The sequence below is a fragment of the Bombina bombina genome, chromosome 5 (assembly GCF_027579735.1).
Source record: "Bombina bombina isolate aBomBom1 chromosome 5, aBomBom1.pri, whole genome shotgun sequence".
NCBI lineage: Eukaryota > Metazoa > Chordata > Amphibia > Anura > Bombinatoridae > Bombina > Bombina bombina.
Window position 1 is genome coordinate 537,436,228 of NC_069503.1, and position 19,336 is coordinate 537,455,563.

General features: G+C 42.7%; 1 protein-coding gene across 1 annotated transcript in view; it reads left to right on the forward strand.

The window, feature by feature from the left end:
- The window catches only part of TEX10 (testis expressed 10), a 266,721-nt gene that overhangs the window by 100,213 nt on the left and 147,172 nt on the right, over positions 1-19,336 (forward strand). The gene's annotated exons all lie outside the window — the stretch shown is intronic.

Below are 19,336 nucleotides of genomic sequence, written 5' to 3' on the forward strand. Positions count from 1 at the left end.
CTACTTCTGCCTAGTGTGGCCAATATGATTGAGGCATCCTCCTTGCTCATTCTTTAGGGGGTAATTTACAAGGATCTGGAGTTTTTTTTTTCATTTGTATGCACCTCATTTCTTGTGGTACAGAGTATCCTCTACCCATAATTAAGACTACACACCCATAGAGTGACATGCAAGCCCTTATATTTAAAGGGACAGTGTACTGTAAAATGTTCTACCCTTTAATTAGGTTCCCAATTATCCATTTTACATGCTGTTGTGTATTAAAATGTTTATAAATAGCTTTCCTTTATTTTGTCATTTGAAATAACTTTCTTTGCTTGTATCCCCACCTATACTTCAATGCTTAAAGTGAAACTATACCCAAAAATTTCCTTTCATCATTAAGGTAGAGAATACAATTTTAAACAACATTCCAATTTACTTCTATTATCTAATTTGCTTCATTATTTAGATATCCTTTAATGAAGAAATAGCAATGCACATGGTGAGCCAATCACAGGAGGCATCTATGTCCAGCCACCGATCAGCAGCTACTAAGCATATCTAGATATGTTTTTCAGCAAAGAATATCAAGAGAATGAAGCTAATTAGATTCTAAAAATAAATTAGAAAGTTGTTTATAATTGTATTCTCTTTCTAAATCATGGAAGAAAAAAATTTGGTTTCATGTCCCTTTAAGTATTGGCCTTAGAAAAGCTATGTAGCCATAAGAAGATATTACACCCTCAGTGGGAGATGGAGTAAAAAATGTTCATTTTCAATTGTTCTGTCTATGCATTGGCCTTTGGTATACAGGCATAGATAAGTTAAGGAATCATGTGTGTCTAGAAAGTGATAAAATAGGGAGATCTGATTTCCCTGCAAGTTCAGCACATTTTAATGGATTGTAGCAAAGAACAAAAACATCTATTTCATTTACAACAATAAACCTAAAGGATAAATGACTCAAATATGTTATACTCTGCTGCTAGTATACCATGTTATTGATTAAACATGCAGAACATTTTCCACTGCACCAGCACTGGAAAAAAACTTTCGTGGGGATCTGAAATAAGGGGGCAGTTTGCAGAGGCTTGGATACAAGGTAATCACAGAGGTAGAAAGAAAATATTTGCTGTTAAGTTGGAATAATAGGTTAAGTCAAAGCGCTAGATAAATTCATTCCCTCTATATTTACTAGAAGTGTTTGTAACACGTACTGTCTAACAGGGATATATTTTTGTTTGATGCGCTATTATTTGGGGACAAGAGATGTAACATTATGCTTTGTCTTATAGAAATTGTCAATCCGCCTTAAAAGCAAATATGACGAGCCATGTTTAAATTGAATTATCCAATGGTAATGCTTTTCTCCAACATAGGTGTGTCCGGTCCACGGCGTCATCCTTACTTGTGGGATATTCTCTTCCCCAACAGGAAATGGCAAAGAGCCCAGCAAAGCTGGTCACATGATCCCTCCTAGGCTCCGCCTACCCCAGTCATTCTCTTTGCCGTTGCACCGGCAACATCTCCACGGAGATGGTTAAGAGTTTTTTGGTGTTTAAATGTAGTTTTTATCCTTCAATCAAGTGTTTATTTTAAAATAGTGCTGGTATGTACTATTTACTCTGAAACAGAAAAGAGATGAAGATTTCTGTTTGTAAGAGGAAGATGATTTTAGCAAACGTTACTAAAATCGATGGCTGTTTCCACACAGGACTGTTGAGATGAAGTAACTTCAGTTGGGGGAAACAGTTGGCAGACTTTTCTGCTTGAGGTATGACTGGCCACATTTCTAACAAGACTATGTAATGCTGGAAGGCTGTCATTTCCCCTATGGGGACCGGTAAGCCATTTTCTTAGATTAAGTAAAAGAATAAAGGGCTTCATAAGGGCTTAAAAAACTGGTAGACATTTTTCTGGGCTAAAACGATTACTTTGCTAAGCATATTTTGCAGATTATAACTCTAAATAGTTATTATAATCTTGGGGATTGTTTTAAAAAAAAAACCGTCAGGCACTGTATTGGACACCTTTTTCAGATGGGGGCCTTTTCTAGTCATAGGCAGAGCCTCATTTCTCCAACATAGGTGTGTCCGGTCCACGGCGTCATCCTTACTTGTGGGATATTCTCTTCCCCAACAGGAAATGGCAAAGAGCCCAGCAAAGCTGGTCACATGATCCCTCCTAGGCTCCGCCTACCCCAGTCATTCTCTTTGCCGTTGTACAGGCAACATCTCCACGGAGATGGCTTAGAGTTTTTTAGTGTTTAACTGTAGTTTTTATTATTCAATCAAGAGTTTGTTATTTTAAAATAGTGCTGGTATGTACTATTTACTCAGAAACAGAAAAGAGATGAAGATTTCTGTTTGTATGAGGAAAATGATTTTAGCACCGTAACTAAAATCCATGGCTGTTCCACACAGGACTGTTGAGAGCAATTAACTTCAGTTGGGGGAACAGTGTGCAGTCTCTTACTGCTTGAGGTATGACACATTCTAACAAGACGATGTAATGCTGGAAGCTGTCATTTTCCCTATGGGATCCGGTAAGCCATGTTTATTAAGATAGTAAATAAGGGCTTCACAAGGGCTTATTAAGACTGTAGACTTTTTCTGGGCTAAATCGATTCATTATTAACACATATTTAGCCTTGAGGAATCATTTATTCTGGGTATTTTGATATGATTATATCGGCAGGCACTGTTTTAGACACCTTATTCTTTAGGGGCTTTCCCTAATCATAGTCAGAGCCTCATTTTCGCGCCGGTATGGCGCACTTGTTTTTGAGGACAGCATGGCATGCAGCTGCATGTGTGTGGAGCTCTGATACATAGAAAAGTCTTTCTGAAGGCATCATTTGGTATCGTATTCCCCTTTGGGCTTGGTTGGGTCTCAGCAAAGCAGATTCCAGGGACTGTAAAGGGGTTAAATATAAAAACGGCTCCGGTTCCGTTATTTTAAGGGTTAAAGCTTCCAAATTTGGTGTGCAATACTTTTAAGGCTTTAAGACACTGTGGTGAAATTTTGGTGAATTTTGAACAATTCCTTCATACTTTTTCGCAATTGCAGTAATAAAGTGTGTTTAGTTTAAAATTTAAAGTGACAGTAACGGTTTTATTTTAAAACGTTTTTTGTGCTTTGTTATCATGTTTATGCCTGTTTAACATGTCTGAACTACCAGATAGATTGTGTTCTGACTGTGGGGAAACCAAGGTTCCTTCTCATTTAACTATATGTATTTTATGTCATAAAAATTTTTAGTAAAAATGATGCCCAAGATGATTCCTCAAGTGAGGGGAGTAAGCATGGTACTGCATCATCCCCTCCTTCGTCTACACCAGTCTTGCCCATACAGGAGGCCCCTAGTACATCTAGTGCGCCAATACTCCTTACTATGCAACATTTAACGGCTGTAATGGATAATTCTATCAAAAACATTTTAGCCAATATGCCCACTTATCAGCGAAAGCGCGACTGCTCTGTTTTAGAAAATTCTGTAGAGCATGAGAACGCTGATGATATGGTTTCTGAAGGGCCCCTACACCAGTCTGAGGGGGCCAGGGAGGTTTTGTCTGAGGGAGAAATTTCAGATTCAGGAAACATTTCTCAACAAGCTGAACCTGATGTGATTACTTTTAAATTTAAGTTGGAACATCTCCGCGCTCTGCTTAAGGAGGTGTTATCCAATTTGGATGATTGTGATTATCTGGTCATTCCAGAACCACTATGTAAAATGGAAAAGTTCTTAGAGGCCCCGGGGCCCCCCGAAGCTTTTCCTATATCCAAGCGGGTGGCGTACATTGTTAGTAAAGAATGGGACAGGCCCGGTATACCTTTAGTACCTCCCCCCATATTTATAAAATTGTTTTCCTATAGTCGACCCCAGAAAGGACTGATGGCAGACAGTCCCCAAGGTCGAGGGGGCGGTTTCTACTCTACACAAGCGCGCCACTATACCCATAGAAGATAGTTGTGCTTTCCAAGATCCTATGGATAAAAAATTAGAAGGTCTGCTAAAGATGTTTTGTTCAGCAAGGTTCCCTTCTACAACCAATTGCATGCATTGTCCCTGTCACTGCAGCCGCGTGTTTCTAGTTTGATGAGCTAGGAAAGGCGATTATTAGTAATTCTTCTTTTTATGAGGAGATTATGGACAGAATTCGTGCTCTTAAATTGGCTAATTCTTTCACCCTAGACGCCACCTTGCAATTGGCTAGGTTAGCGGCGAAAAAATTCTGGGTTTGCTATTGTGGCGCAGAGCGCTTTGGTTAAAATCTTGGGCAGCGGATGCGTCTTCCAAGAACAAATTGCTTGACATTCCTTTCAAGGGGAAAACACTCTTTGGCCCTGACTTGAAAGAGATTATCTCTGATATCACTGGGGGCAAGGGCCACGCCCTTCCTCAGGATAGGTCTTTTCAAGACCAAAAATAAACCTAAGTTTCGTCCCTTTCGCAGAAACGGATCAGCCCCAAGGGCTACGTCCTCTAAGCAGGAAGGTAATACTTCTCAAGCCAATCCAGCCTGGAGACCTATGCAAGGCTGGAACAAAGGAAAGCAGGCCAGGAAACCTGCCACTGCTACCAAGACAGCATGAAATGCGGGCCCCCGATCCGGGACCGGATCTGGTGGGGGGCAGACTCTCTCTCTTCGCTCAGGCTTGGGCAAGAGATGTTCTGGATCCTTGGGCGCTAGAAATAGTCTCCCAAGGTTATTCTCTGGAGTTCAAGGGGCTTCCTCCAAGGGGGAGGTTCCACAGGTCTCAGTTGTCTTCAGACCACATAAGAAGACAGGCATTCTTACATTGGGTAGAAGACCTGCTAAAAATGGGAGTGATTCATCCTGTTCCATTAGGAGAACAAGGGATGGGGTTCTACTCCAATCTGTTCATAGTTCCCAAAAAAGAGGGAACGTTCAGACCAATCTTAGATCTCAAGATCTTGAACAAGTTTCTCAAGGTTCCATCGTTCAAGATGGAAACCATTCGAACACTTCTTCCTTCCATCCAGGAAGGTCAATTCATGACCAAGGTGGATTTCAAGGATGCGTATCTACATATTCCTATCCACAAGGAACATCATCGGTTCCTAAGGTTTGCATTCCTGGACAAGCATTTCCAGTTCGTGGCGTTTTCTTTCGGATTAGCCACTGCTCCTAGGATTTTCTCATAGGTACTAGGGTCCCTTCTGGCGGTGCTAAGACCAAGGGGCATTGCTGTAGTACCTTACTTGGACGACATTCTGATTCGAGCGTCGTCCCTTCCTCAAGTAAAGGCTCACACGGACATTGTCCTGGCCTTTCTCAGATCTCACGGATGGAAAGTGAACGTGGAAAAGAGTTCTCTATCTCCGTCAACGAGGGTTCCCTTCTTGGGAACTATAATAGACTCCTTAGAAATGAGGATTTTTCTGACAGAAGCCAGAAAAACAAAACTTCTAGACTCTTGTCGGATACTTCATTCCGTTCCTCTTCCTTCCATAGCGCAGTGCATGGAAGTGATAGGTTTGATGGTAGCGGCAATGGACATAGTTCCTTTTGTGCGCATTCATCTAAGACCATTACAACTGTTCATGCTCAGTCAGTGGAATGGGGACTATTCAGACTTGTCTCCGAAGATACAAGTAAATCAGAGGACCAGAGACTCATTCCGTTGGTGGCTGTCCCTGGACAACCTGTCACAAGGGATGACCTTCCGCAGACCAGAGTGGGTCATTGTCACGACCGACGCCAGTCTGATGGGCTGGGGCGCGGTCTGGGGATCCCTGAAAGCTCAGGGTCTTTGGTCTCGGGTAGAATCTCTTCTACCGATAAATATTCTGGAACTGAGAGCGATATTCAATGCTCTCAAAGCTTGGCCTCAGCTAGCGAGGGCCAAGTTCATACATCAACCATCAGGGGGGAACAAGGAGTTCCCTAGCGATGGAAGAAGTGACCAAAATCATTCTATGGGCGGAGTCTCACTCCTGCCACCTGTCTGCTATCCACATCCCAGGAGTGGAAAATTGGGAAGCGGATTTTCTGAGTCGTCAGACATTGCATCCGGGGGAGTGGGAACTCCATCCGGAAATCTTTGCCCAAGTCACTCAACCGTGGGGCATTCCAGACATGGATCTGATGGCCTCTCGTCAGAACTTCAGAGTTCCTTACTACGGGTACAGATCCAGGGATCCCAAGGCGGCTCTAGTGGATGCACTAGTAGCACCTTGGACCTTCAAACTAGCTTATGTGTTCCCGCCGTTTCCTCTCATCCCCAGGCTGGTAGCCAGGATGAATCAGGAGAGGGCGTCGGTGATTTTGATAGCTCCTGCGTGGCCACGCAGGACTTGGTATGCAGATCTGGTGAATATGTCATCGGCTCCACCATGGAAGCTACCTTTGAGAGACCTTCTTGTTCTAGGTCCGTTCGACCCACTCCAGCTGACTGCTTGGAGATTGAACGCTTGATCTTATCAAAGCGAGGGTTCTCAGATTCTGTTATTAATACTCTTGTTCAGGCCTGAAAGCCTGTAACCAGAAAAATTACCACATAATTTGGTATATCTGTTGGTGTGAATCTGCAGGATTCCCTTGGGACAAGGTTAAGATTCCTAAGAGTCTATCCTTCCTTCGAGAAGGATTGGAAAAAGGATTATCTGCAAGTTCCTTGATGGGACAGATTTCTGCCTTGTCTGTGTTACTTCACAAAAAGCTGGCAGCTGTGCCAGATGTTCTAGCCTTTGTTCAGGCTCTGGTTAGAATCAAGCCTGTTTACAAAACTTTGACTCCTCCTTGGAGTCTCAACCTAGTTCTTTCAGTTCTTCAGGGGGTTCCGTTTGAACCCTTACATTCCGTTGATATTAAGTTATTATCTTGGAAAGTTTTGTTTTTGGTTGCAATTTCTTCTGCTAGAAGAGTTTCAGAATTATCTGCTCTGCAGTGTTCTTCTCCTTATCTGGTGTTCCATGCAGATAAGGTGGTTTTGCGTACTAAACCTGGTTTTCTTCCAAAAGTTGTTTCTAACAAAAACATTAACCAGGAGATAGTTGTGCCTTCTTTGTGTCCTAATCCAGTTTCAAAGAAGGAACGTTTGTTGCACAACTTGGATGTAGTTCGTGCTCTCAAATTTTACTTAGCAGCTACTAAGGATTTCAGACAAACTTTGTCTTTGTTTGTTGTTTATTCTGGTAAACGGAGAGGTCAAAAAGCAACTTCTACCTCTCTCTCCTTCTGGATTAAAAGCATTATCCGATTGGCTTATGAGACTGCCGGACGGCAGCCTCCTGAAAGAATCACAGCTCACTCCACTAGGGCTGTGGCTTCCACATGGGCCTTCAAGAACGAGGCTTCTGTTGATCAGATATGTAAGGCAGCGACTTGGTCTTCACTGCACACTTTTTCTAAATTTTACAAATTTGATACTTTTGCTTCTTCTGAGGCTATTTTTGGGAGAAAGGTTTTGCAAGCCGTGGTGCCTTCCATTTAGGTGACCTGATTTGCTCCCTCCCTTCATCCGTGTCCTAAAGCTTTGGTATTGGTTCCCACAAGTAAGGATGACGCCGTGGACCGGACACACCTATGTTGGAGAAAACAGAATTTATGTTTACCTGATAAATTACTTTCTCCAACGGTGTGTCCGGTCCACGGCCCGCCCTGGTTTTTTTTTAATCAGGTCTGATAATTTATTTTCTTTAACTACAGTCACCACGGTAACATATGGTTTCTCCTATGCAAATATTCCTCCTTAACGTCTGTCGAATGACTGGGGTAGGCGGAGCCTAGGAGGGATCATGTGACCAGCTTTGCTGGGCTCTTTGCCATTTCCTGTTGGGGAAGAGAATATCCCACAAGTAAGGATGACGCCGTGGACCGGACACACCGTTGGAGAAAGTAATTTATCAGGTAAACATAAATTCTGTTTTTCGCGCCACTAATGCGCAGTTGTTTTTGGAGAGCAAGGCATGCAGATGCATGTGTGAGGAGCTAAGAACCACTGAAAAAGCTTATAGAAGGCGTCATTTGGTATCGTATTCCCCTCTGGGCTTGGTTGGGTCTCAGCAAAGCAGATTCCTGGGACTGTATAGGGGTTAAATGTAAAAACGGCTCCGGTTCCGTTATTTTAAGGGTTAAAGCTTTCAAATTTGGTGTGCAATACTTTTAAGGCTTTAAGACACTGTGGTGAAATTTTGGTGAATTTTGAACAATTCCTTCATACTTTTTCACATATTCAGTAATAAAGTGTGTTCAGTTTAAAATTTAAAGTGACAGTAACGGTTTTATTTTAAAACGTTTTTTGTGCTTTGTTGACAAGTTTAAGCCTGTTTAACATGTCTGAACCATCAGATAAGCGATGTTCTATATGTATGAAAACCAAGGTTTCTCCCCATTTAAATTTATGTGATGATTGTGCCATAGTGTCCAAACAAAGTAGGGACAATGATGCCACAGATAATGATATTGCCCAAGATGATTCCTCAAATGAGGGGAGTAAGCATGATACTGCATCATCCCCTTCTGTGTCTACACCAGTTTTGCCCACACAAGAGGCCCCTAGTACATCTAGTGCACCAATACTTATTACCATGCAACAATTAACGGCTGTAATGGATAATTCTATTGCAAACATTTTATCCAAAATGCCTACTTATCAGAGAAAGCGTGATTGTTCTGTTTTAAACACTGAAGAGCAAGAGGACGCTGATGATAACTGTTCTGACATACCCTCACACCAATCTGAAGGGGCCAGGAGGGAGGTTTTGTCTGAGGGAGAAATTTCAGATTCAGGAAAAAATTCTCAACAAGCTGAACCTGATGTTGTAACATTTAAATTTAAATTATAACATCTCCGCGCACTGCTTAAGGAGGTATTATCTACTCTGGATGATTGTGACAATTTGGTCATTCCAGAGAAATTATGTAAGATGGACAAGTTCCTAGAGGTTCCGGTGCCCCCCGATGCTTTTCCTATACCCAAGCGGGTGGCGGACATAGTAAATAAGGAGTGGGAAAGGCCCGGCATACCTTTTTATTCCTCCCCCTATATTTAAAAAATTATTTCCTATAGTCGACCCCAGAAAGGACTTATGGCAGACAGTCCCCAAGGTCGAGGGGGCGGTTTCTACTCTAAACAAACGCACTGCTATCCCTATAGAAGATAGTTGTGCTTTCAAAGATCCTATGGATAAAATTTAGAGGGTTTGCTTAAAAAGATGTTTGTTCAGCAAGGTTACCTTCTACAACCAATTTCATGCATTGTTCCTGTCACTACGGCAGCGTGTTTCTGGTTCGAAGAACTAGAAAAGTCGCTCAATAAAGAATCTTCGTATGAGGAGGTTATGGACAGAGTTCAAGCACTTAAATTGGCTAACTCTTTTATTTTAGATGCCGCTTTGCAATTAGCTAGATTAGCGGCGAAAAATTCAGGGTTTGCTATCGTGGCGCGCAGAGCGCTTTGGCTAAAGTCTTGGTCAGCGGATGTGTCTTCCAAGACAAAATTGCTTAACATCCCTTTCAAGGGTAAAACACTGTTTGGCCCTGATTTGAAAGAGATTATTTCAGACATCACCGGGGGAAAGGGCCACGCCCTTCCTCAGGATAGGTCTTTTAAGGCTAAAAATAAGCCTAATTTTCGTCCCTTTCGCAGAAACGGACCAGCCTCTAATTCTACATCCTCTAAGCAAGAGGGTAATACTTCACAACCCAAACCAGCCTGGAGACCGATGCAAGGCTGGAACAAGGGTAAGCAGGCCAAGAAGCCTGCCACTGCTACCAAAACAGCATGAAGGGATGGCCCCCGATCCGGGACCGGATCTGGTGGGGGGCAGACTTTCTCTCTTTGCTCATGGGCAAGAGATGTTTAGGATCCTTGGGCACTAGAAATAGTTTCTCAAGGTTATCTCCTAGAATTCAAGGAACTACCCCCAAGGGGAAGGTTCCACAGGTCTCAATTATCTTCAAACCAAATAAAAAGACAGGCATTCTTACATTGTGTAGAAGACCTGTTAAAGATGGGAGTAATTCATCCAGTTCCAATAGGAGAACAAGGGATGGGGTTTTACTCCAACCTGTTCATAGTTCCCAAAAAAGAGGGAACATTCAGACCAATTTTAGATCTCAAGATCCTAAACAAATTTCTCAGGGTTCCATCGTTCAAAATGGAAACCATTCGAACGATCCTTCCCACCATCCAGGAAGGTCAATTTATGACCACGGTGGATTTAAAGGATGCGTACCTACATATTCCTATCCACAAGGAACATCATCAGTTCCTAAGTTTCGCTTTTCTGGACAAGCATTACCAGTTTGTGGCACTTCCATTCGGATTAGCCACTGCTCCGAAAATTTTCACAAAGGTACTAGGGTCCCTTCTAGCGGTTCTAAGGCCAAGGGGCATTGCAGTAGTACCTTACTTGGACGACATCCTGATTCAAGCGTCGTCTCTGTCAAAAGCAAAGGCTCATACGGACATCGTCCTAGCCTTTCTCAGATCTCACGGATGGAAAGTGAACAAGGAAAAAAGTTCTCTGTCCCCGTCAACAAGAGTTCCCTTCTTGGGAACAATAATAGATTCCTTAGAAATGAGGATTTTTCTGACAGAGGTCAGAAAATCAAAAATTCTAAGCTCTTGTCAAGTAATTCATTCTGTTCTTCGTCCTTCCATAGCGGAGTGCATGGAAGTAATAGGATTGATGGTTGCAGCAATGGACATAGTTCCTTTTGCACGAATTCATCTAAGACCATTACAACTGTGCATGCTCAGACAGTGGAATGGGGATTATACAGACTTGTCTCCGACGATTCAAGTAGATCAAAAGACCAGAGATTCACTCCGTTGGTGGCTGATCCTGGACAACCTGTCACAGGGAATGAGCTTCCGCAGACCAGAGTGGGTCATTGTCACGACCGACGCCAGTCTGGTGGGCTGGGGCGTGGTCTGGGAACCCCTGAAAGCTCAGGGTCTATGGTCTCGGGAAGAATCTCTTCTCCCGATAAACATTCTGGAACTGAGAGCGATATTCAATGCTGTCAAGGCTTGGCCTCAACTAGCAAAGGCCAAATTCATAAGGTTTCAATCAGACAACATGACGACTGTTGCATATATCAACCATCAGGGGGGAACGAGAAGTTCCCTGGCGATGGAGGAAGTGACCAAGATAATTCAATGGGCGGAGGATCACTCCTGCCACTTATCTGCAATCCACATCTCAGGAGTGGAAAATTGGGAAGCGGATTTTCGGAGTCGTCAGACATTCCATCCGGGGGAGTGGGAACTCCATCCGGAAATCTTTGCCCAAATATCTCAATTATGGGGCATTCCAGACATGGATCTGATGGCCTCTCGTCAGAACTTCAAGGTTCCTTGCTACGGGTCCAGATCCAGGGATCCCAAGGCGACTCTAGTAGATGCACTAGTAGCACCTTGGACCTTCAACCTAGCTTATGTATTCCCACCGTTTCCTCTCATTCCCAGGCTGGTAGCCAGGATCAATCAGGAGAGGGCTTCGGTGATCTTGATAGCTCCTGCGTGGCCACGCAGGACTTGGTATGCAGACCTGGTGAATATGTCATCGGCTCCACCATGGAAGCTACCTTTGAGACAGGACCTTCTTGTTCAAGGTCCATTCGAACATCCGAATCTGGTTTCCCTCCAACTGACGGCTTGGAGATTGAACGCTTGATTTTATCAAAGCGTGGGTTTTCAGATTCTGTAATAGATACTCTGATTCAGGCCAGAAAGCCTGTAACTAGAAAAATTTACCATAAAATATGGAAAAAATATATCTGTTGGTGTGAATCTAAAGGATTCCCATGGAACAAGATAAAAATTCCTAAGATTCTATCCTTTCTACAAGAAGGTTTGGAGAAAGGATTATCTGCAAGTTCTCTGAAGGGACAGATCTCTGCTTTATCTGTTTTACTTCACAAAAGGCTGGCAGCTGTGCCAGGCGTTCAAGCGTTTGTTCAGGCTCTGGTTAGAATCAAGCCTGTTTACAGACCTTTGACTCCTCCCTGGAGTCTAAATCTAGTTCTTTCAGTTCTTCAAGGGGTTCCGTTTGAACCCTTACATTCCGTAGATATTAAGTTATTATCTTGGAAGGTTTTGTTTTTGGTTGCAATTTCTTCTGCTAGAAGAGTTTCAGAGTTATCTGCTCTGCAGTGTTCTCCGCCCTATCTGGTGTTCCATGCAGATAAGGTGGTTTTGCGTACTAAGCCTGGTTTTCTTCCGAAAGTTGTTTCCAACAAAAATATTAACCAGGAGATAGTTGTACCTTCTTTGTGTCCGAATCCAGCTTCAAAGAAGGAACGTTTGTTACACAATTTGGACGTAGTCCGTGCTCTAAAATTCTATTTAGAGGCTACTAAAGATTTCAGACAAACATCTTCTTTGTTTGTTGTTTATTCTGGTAAAAGGAGAGGTCAAAAAGCAACTTCTACCTCTCTTTCTTTTTGGCTTAAAAGCATTATCCGATTGGCTTATGAGACTGCCGGACGGCAGCCTCCTGAAAGAATCACAGCTCACTCCACTAGGGCTGTGGCTTCCACATGGGCCTTCAAGAACGAGGCTTCTGTTGACCAGATATGTAAGGCAGCGACTTGGTCTTCACTGCACACTTTTGCCAAATTTTACAAATTTGATACTTTTGCTTCTTCGGAGGCTATTTTTGGGAGAGAGGTTTTGCAAGCCGTGGTGCCTTCCATTTAGGTGACCTGATTTGCTCCCTCCCTTCATCCGTGTCCTAAAGCTTTGGTATTGGTTCCCACAAGTAAGGATGACGCCGTGGACCGGACACACCTATGTTGGAGAAAACAGAATTTATGCTTACCTGATAAATTACTTTCTCCAACGGTGTGTCCGGTCAAACGGCCCGCCCTGGTTTTTTAATCAGGTCTGATGAATTATTTTCTCTAACTACAGTCACCACGGTATCATATGGTTTCTCCTATGCATATTTCCTCCTGTACGTCGGTCGAATGACTGGGGTAGGCGGAGCCTAGGAGGGATCATGTGACCAGCTTTGCTGGGCTCTTTGCCATTTCCTGTTGGGGAAGAGAATATCCCACAAGTAAGGATGACGCCGTGGACCGGACACACCGTTGGAGAAAGTAATTTATCAGGTAAGCATAAATTCTGTTTTTTGTTTTTAAAAATGATAGGGTTTTAATCTGATTGTCATACCCGTCGAAACGCGTCAGATGTGACTGTGCATTACAGATTTTTCTGAAGCACTGTTAGTTGGGCGCATGTACATTATAAAATGCCATATTCAGCAGGAAAGTTAGTTAGAAAGTACAAATATATATATTTTTATTTTTATATATATATATATACATACATATATATATATATATATATATATATATATATATATATATATATATATATATATATATACAGTATATATGTATAGTGATTTGCTAGATATATCCAGTGTTGTTGTTGTGTGTTTGTTTTGTTTTTTCTTTTCTGTCCACCCTTGTGTTTTGTAATTTGGTAAAGATTCAAAGGACAGTAAACAGCACGGCTATTGGCTAAGAGGTGGAAACGTCACCTCTCAGCCAAATAGCGTTCTGCCATTTGCTGCCTTAGCAGCTCAATTTGGCCAACACAGCATACAAATAAAGGAGCTTTCAGCATGAAGTATTTTCTACTTTGTTTCAATGGTAAATCCTAGAATGTCACAAACGCTAGGCTTTACCATCACTTTAAAATTGCATGCTCTATCTGAATCATGACATTTTACTAGATTATCCCTTTAAGTAATGCCTAGCATTGCATAATTAAAGGGAAAGGAAACCCCAAACTGTTCTTTCATGATTTGTATAGAACATACAATTTTAAACAACTTTCCAAATTACTTCTATTATCAAATTGGCTTCATTATTTTGCTATCCTTTGCTGAAGGAACATTATTGCACTACTGGCAGCTAGAGAAACATATCTAGTTAGCCAATTGCAAGAGACAAATTTGTGCAGGGACCAATCAGCAGCTAGCTCCCATTAAAGTATGTGTGTATTCTTTTTCAACAAGGGATACCAAGAGAATGAAACACATTTGAATATAGAAGTGAATTTAAAAGTTGCCTAAAATGACATGTTCTCTATTTAAATCCTTTAATTCTTTATTATTTTTTTGTTTTTGTTTTTTTAATAGATTAATAAAATGTAATAAGGCATGATATGTTTATTTTGTCTTTTCTCCTATTAACATTTTACCTGTTTTTTAAGATAGTGATATACTGTATATATATATTTTAGTAATTGTTTGCTTTCTTAAAGGGACAATGAAGTTCGCTTTTTTTCACCTAAAAGAGGGTATTTCGAAATGTGTTTTATTAATTTGTTTTAAAATTTGTGTTCCTGTTATGAATAAGCTAATGTTATGTTACATACTTTTAGAGACATTTCCATGTGCTGGTGCTTCTATATGGCGTAGGGGTAACTGCTCAGCTGTACTGGAATAGGGTAGAGGAAAAAATTAAATATTTTTATATTCCTGATTTATTGGTGGTGAAAATAGTCCTCCTGGGAAAAGGGAGGGCAGAGCATGTGTACAATGTGTACAAAACAGATTGTGCTTACTAAGATTAACAATGATCCTCATACAACTAAATCAAAATCTTTTATTTTTGATTTATTCAATTTAGTAAATGACCTAGGCGGGTATAGTCACTCGAATGACACCGACCTGGAATAACAAGTGTGTTTGTTGCAATTTGTTGAGGTGCTGCAGAAATGATTCTTCATCTGGGTATCCAAAAATCCTAGCACCAGCCCTAGACATTTTCTTCATAAATGGAAAGAGTCCACTGCTGCATTCATTACTTTTGGGAATTCATAACCTGGCCACCAGGAGGAGGCAAAGACACCCCAGCCAAAGGCTTAACTACCTCCCCCACTTCCCTCATCCCCCAGTCATTCTTTGCCTTTCGTCCCAGGAGATTGGCAGAGAAGTGTCCAGAAGTTTCGATAGTCTCTTATGGAGGGTAGTACTCTTCGGCATGGGACTGGAGTTTTAAGTAATCCTGTCAGCCTCTCAGTGAGAGCATGGATGAAAGTTAGAGTCCGGAGATGCAGGGAGAGTCTTTCTGCAAACCCATCCTGACTCATATTAACAGCTCCACAAGCAATCAGCGTTGAGTTTTGCTGCTTGCTTTCTTCTCTCAAGTCCATGGCAGAGGCGATGCTGCTATCTGTCACACTTGAAGGTCCGTGTTCCTGTTCCACGGTGTAGATTCGCTTAAGATCGTTTCATTTTACTTTCGTTATGATTGTATTATAATACAAATGTTTTCCTGACAGGCTATCGCCTTGCGGGATTAACTTTAATTCAGGTTCTCAGTGAGGTTCCTTTCGTATATTGGAATCAAGGGTTAATATCTCCTGAGGGGGGTTATTTAACTGGGGGTAATCATGTTTTTTATCTCATTCGACTTGCTTATGTGTAGTGTTGCTTCGGCTCATGCTTGTGGAACGTAACAACCTTTTGGAGGTGACGCAGCCTTTACAGTTGAGCGCGCCTTTTCTGGACTGCACGGTGCACCTGGTGACCGAGTGTGGTCACGTTTTGGCTCTCCATTTCCGCATTCCTGCCGTGTGGCGACTGAAGAATTCTGGTCCGCTGGTGTCTGGTTCATAGGAGGTGGTGAGTGCCCCAGCCATTGTGGGTGTCAGGCGCCATTTACATTTTTCTTATTTGGTCCATTTTATAGTATTCAATATCCCTGTTATGGAGGATTCTGATATGGTGGAGACGGACGTCTCTAATTCAGATTCTGTTTCTTGTGAAGAATACGAATTGGCCCGGGTGATACATGCCCTCCAGTTATGTTCTGAATGCCGTTTTAGAGTGCTCAATTCCTCGGGATTGGGGAATCAAGGGGCTGCTGATCCGTCCGCCTCTGGGGTTCCAGTTCCCTGTGTGGCGAGTTCCCTACCACCAACTCTTACTACGCATGCAGGTAACCCAGATTTTGCTTATCCTTCTCTGTAAGGTGGCTTGTTCCCTCCGGAGGTTATGGCACGTTTTTGCATGTTCATAATTATGGCTCTGGCGCATCTGCAACTACCAGAAGTGTGCTTACGATATTGTACGTGTTCCGTTAACCAGGGCCCCTTAGGCATGGGATGGCCTACTCAGCTCTCCGGGGGAACGACTGTCCCTGCTGAGGCTTCAGGGGTCAACCTTCAGGGTCGTGATTGTCTTCTGCTCTGGCGAAGGTATGCTGCGCCTTCCGTTATACACTGGCGTGCCTTCGTGTCCTACTGAGGCAAGTTTTGGCGTTGTTGGAGGATCCCCATCCTTAACGGATATGGGAATTCTCAGTCTTCTCCTTCGAACGGCTGGCAGAATTAGATATAAGAAGTTGAAGCAATCTTCTTATAATCTTGTTTATTGAGCATCCTTTCCAGTTCTAAACTGGAAGAACGGGTTGCCTTATCTTTTATTTTAATCCGGTTAGGATGATTTTTTATTTTTTTTGAGCTCATGTTTATGTATTTTTCCTTCAGGAATTTTTATGGAATCGATACTCGTGATTTTTTGATCGCTCAGTTTACTTCTACGAAAGTTTGTTTGGTGTGAGGACATGTTAGTCCTATGTTTGTTTGCTGTTTATTCCCATCTCTGGGGGTGACTATATGCGGCCTTGACAGGATCGACCCTTGGTTTCAGGCTGGTCCTGATTGGGTTCAGATCCTTCTGTCAGACAAGTGGCGCCTGTTGTGCCTGGCTGGTCCGGTTGGGGCGCCGAGTGCTTCACAATATTATTTGTGTTATTCCTTGTTTTTATTTTAGAAGTTCAGTTAAGCATTCTGAGCGGACCTGAGGGTCCGCAAGGCATAGGGGATTGGTTCAGTCATTGTTAGCCTTTCTAGCTGGTCTACTGGGACTCAGTGACATTCCGCTGCAACACACTCTGTTTCCGTTATTTACTCGGATTTAGAGTGTTTTTTTCCCCGCGTGGGTTGGAAGTTTGGAGGACTCAGGGCCTCCTTGCCGCCGGTTCCTGGCGGTCTTTCCTTTTCAGGGGTTCTTTGGAATTGTCCTTTTTCTGGACTTGTTACTTTTTAAAGGCTCTTCCTTCGGGTCGGTTCTCTGGACTTTGTCCGTTTCTCCTTAGCGGTTTGACCGCCTTATGGGTGAAGCAAGGTAACCTTGTGGTTAGAGAAATGGTCATCTGGTGATTATACTCTCTTTAAGGAGGGCCGTGTGGCTTTTCCTACTTTAGGGAGTTTGTCATTTCCCTATCATTAACATTAGGCTGTGTTGTCTCCTTCCCCAAGCTTCGCTTATGGGTCTTTTTTTCTCACGGGGTTTGGGATGCTCTGCATTCCTTTTCCTTGGGTGTGGTCCTCTAGTTACGTACTCTGAGGAGATATGGAGTCTAGCCTTTGTGCTACTCACTTTTCGGGGGACTTTGTCCTCAATGTTGTCCCTTGGTCTCTGGAGTCTTCTTGGCGCGCCACTGTCATGCCCTAGCTCTTTTTTGGAGTGTTGGACTTCTACAAGGGGTGTTCTCTTCCATTTGGTTTGGGATCTACGAGTGAGTCTTGTTTCCCGTTCTCCGGTTTAGTCCGATTGTTCCCCTGTGAGGTCTATTTTTTTCAGATGGGGCAATTGTGTTCCCTGGGGTGTTATTTGTTTTAAACAATCCTGGGGCTTGGACCTGTAGTTTTAGTCTTGGATCTTTCTGGATGTCCGGAAACTTATGATCCTGTGGCTGGTTCGGGGCGATCCAGTTTTTCCAGGGAACATAGGCTATGGCCTAAAAACTGGCCAGTTGAGCCTGCTAGCAGCTTGGCCAGGATTTTTGGATACCCTCCTTATGGCTTGCCTTGTCTTTTGAATGTTATGTGCTCCCTTTCAGGAGGAGTTCTTTCTGTGTTCATCAGTGACGCCTGGATGTTTTTCATTCGGCTTTTGGTTTCATCAGACTATGGATCATGTCTTGTGAGCATGTGTGCGGTTCTTATATGTGCCCTTCCTTCGCGGGGGGGGTGGGTTGTTTGTCCTTAAGGAGGGGGGTTTTCCTCTCTCTGGAGGGTTGTTGTCCTGTGAGGGTGAGCAGTCTGCTCTTCTGGGCTTGTTCTGTTCCATCTGTGGAGATTGGAATCTCATGTTGAGACTGTCATAGTAATCTTCTGCATTTTGCTATGTTCATCTCCTATGGTGTTCTCTCGGGAGTACCTATTTGAAGGAGCCCTTTGGACCCGAGTTCTATTGGGGTGGCCAAGTTCACCCCATTCCGTCCTTCCCTGGTGGTAGGTGATTGGGGTCTTTTCTGTTCCCTTGTTTTTCAGACCTGCCTGTCGCTTGGGCTGGTCCGGTGTGGCGCAGGATCTGAGATCTGTTGTTCGTCCTCTGGTCATTTGAGGTTCGGTGAGCCTCCTTGAGGTTCTGTGCTTCTCAGTGTTCAAAATATTTGAGAAGGACTGGCGGCTTTTGGATAGCCTGCGATGTGCCCACTGTTGACTTCTTTGATTATGTAACAAAAGTGTTAGACAAGGGTGGAGCAGTTGATGTAGCATATCTAGATTTCAGCAAAGCATTTGACACCGTCCCACACAATAAACTAATTCACAAACTGTATCTCCTTGGTCTAGATTCAAAAATTGTGAACTGGGTGGAATGCTGGCTTAAGGACAGAAAACAAAGTGTCTTAGTAAATGGAGTTCATTCAGCAGAGGGGGCTGTTACTAGTGGTGTTACTCAGGGGTCAGTTCTGGGGCCTGTTTTGTTTAACATATTTGTCTGAGATATCAGCAAAGGGCTGCAGGGGAAAGTATGTCTGTTTGCAGATGATACAAAAATTTGTAACAGAGTGGATAGACAAAATAAGAAGTGATATACAACAATTGGAGGATTGGACAAACGACTGGGATCTAAAGTTTAACACAGCAAAGTGTAAAATAATGCATTTAGGGAAGAAAAATCCAAATGTTAATGGTACAGACTCAATGACACTTTACTGACTGTTACAGATGAGGAACAGGACTTGGGAATTATCATTTCAGATGGTTTAAAACTTAGTAAACAATGTAGTAATGCAAGCGAGTAAGGCTAGCAGAATGCTTGGATGTATTGGTAGAGGTATTTGCAGCAGAAATAGTAAGGTTCTTATGCCACTTTATAGATCATTAGTTAGGCCTCATCTTGAGTATTGTGTGCAGTTCTGGAGGCCATATCTTCAGAAGGATATTAACAAACTTGAATCTGTGCAAAGGAGGGCTACCAAAATGGTTCATGGTCTAAAAAATAAAACTTACCGGGATAGGCTCAATGACCTAAATATGTATAGCTTAGAGGAGAGAAGGGAAAGAGGTGATATGACAGCAACTTTCAAGTATATTAAAGGGTTTAGTAAAACTGAGGCTGTGG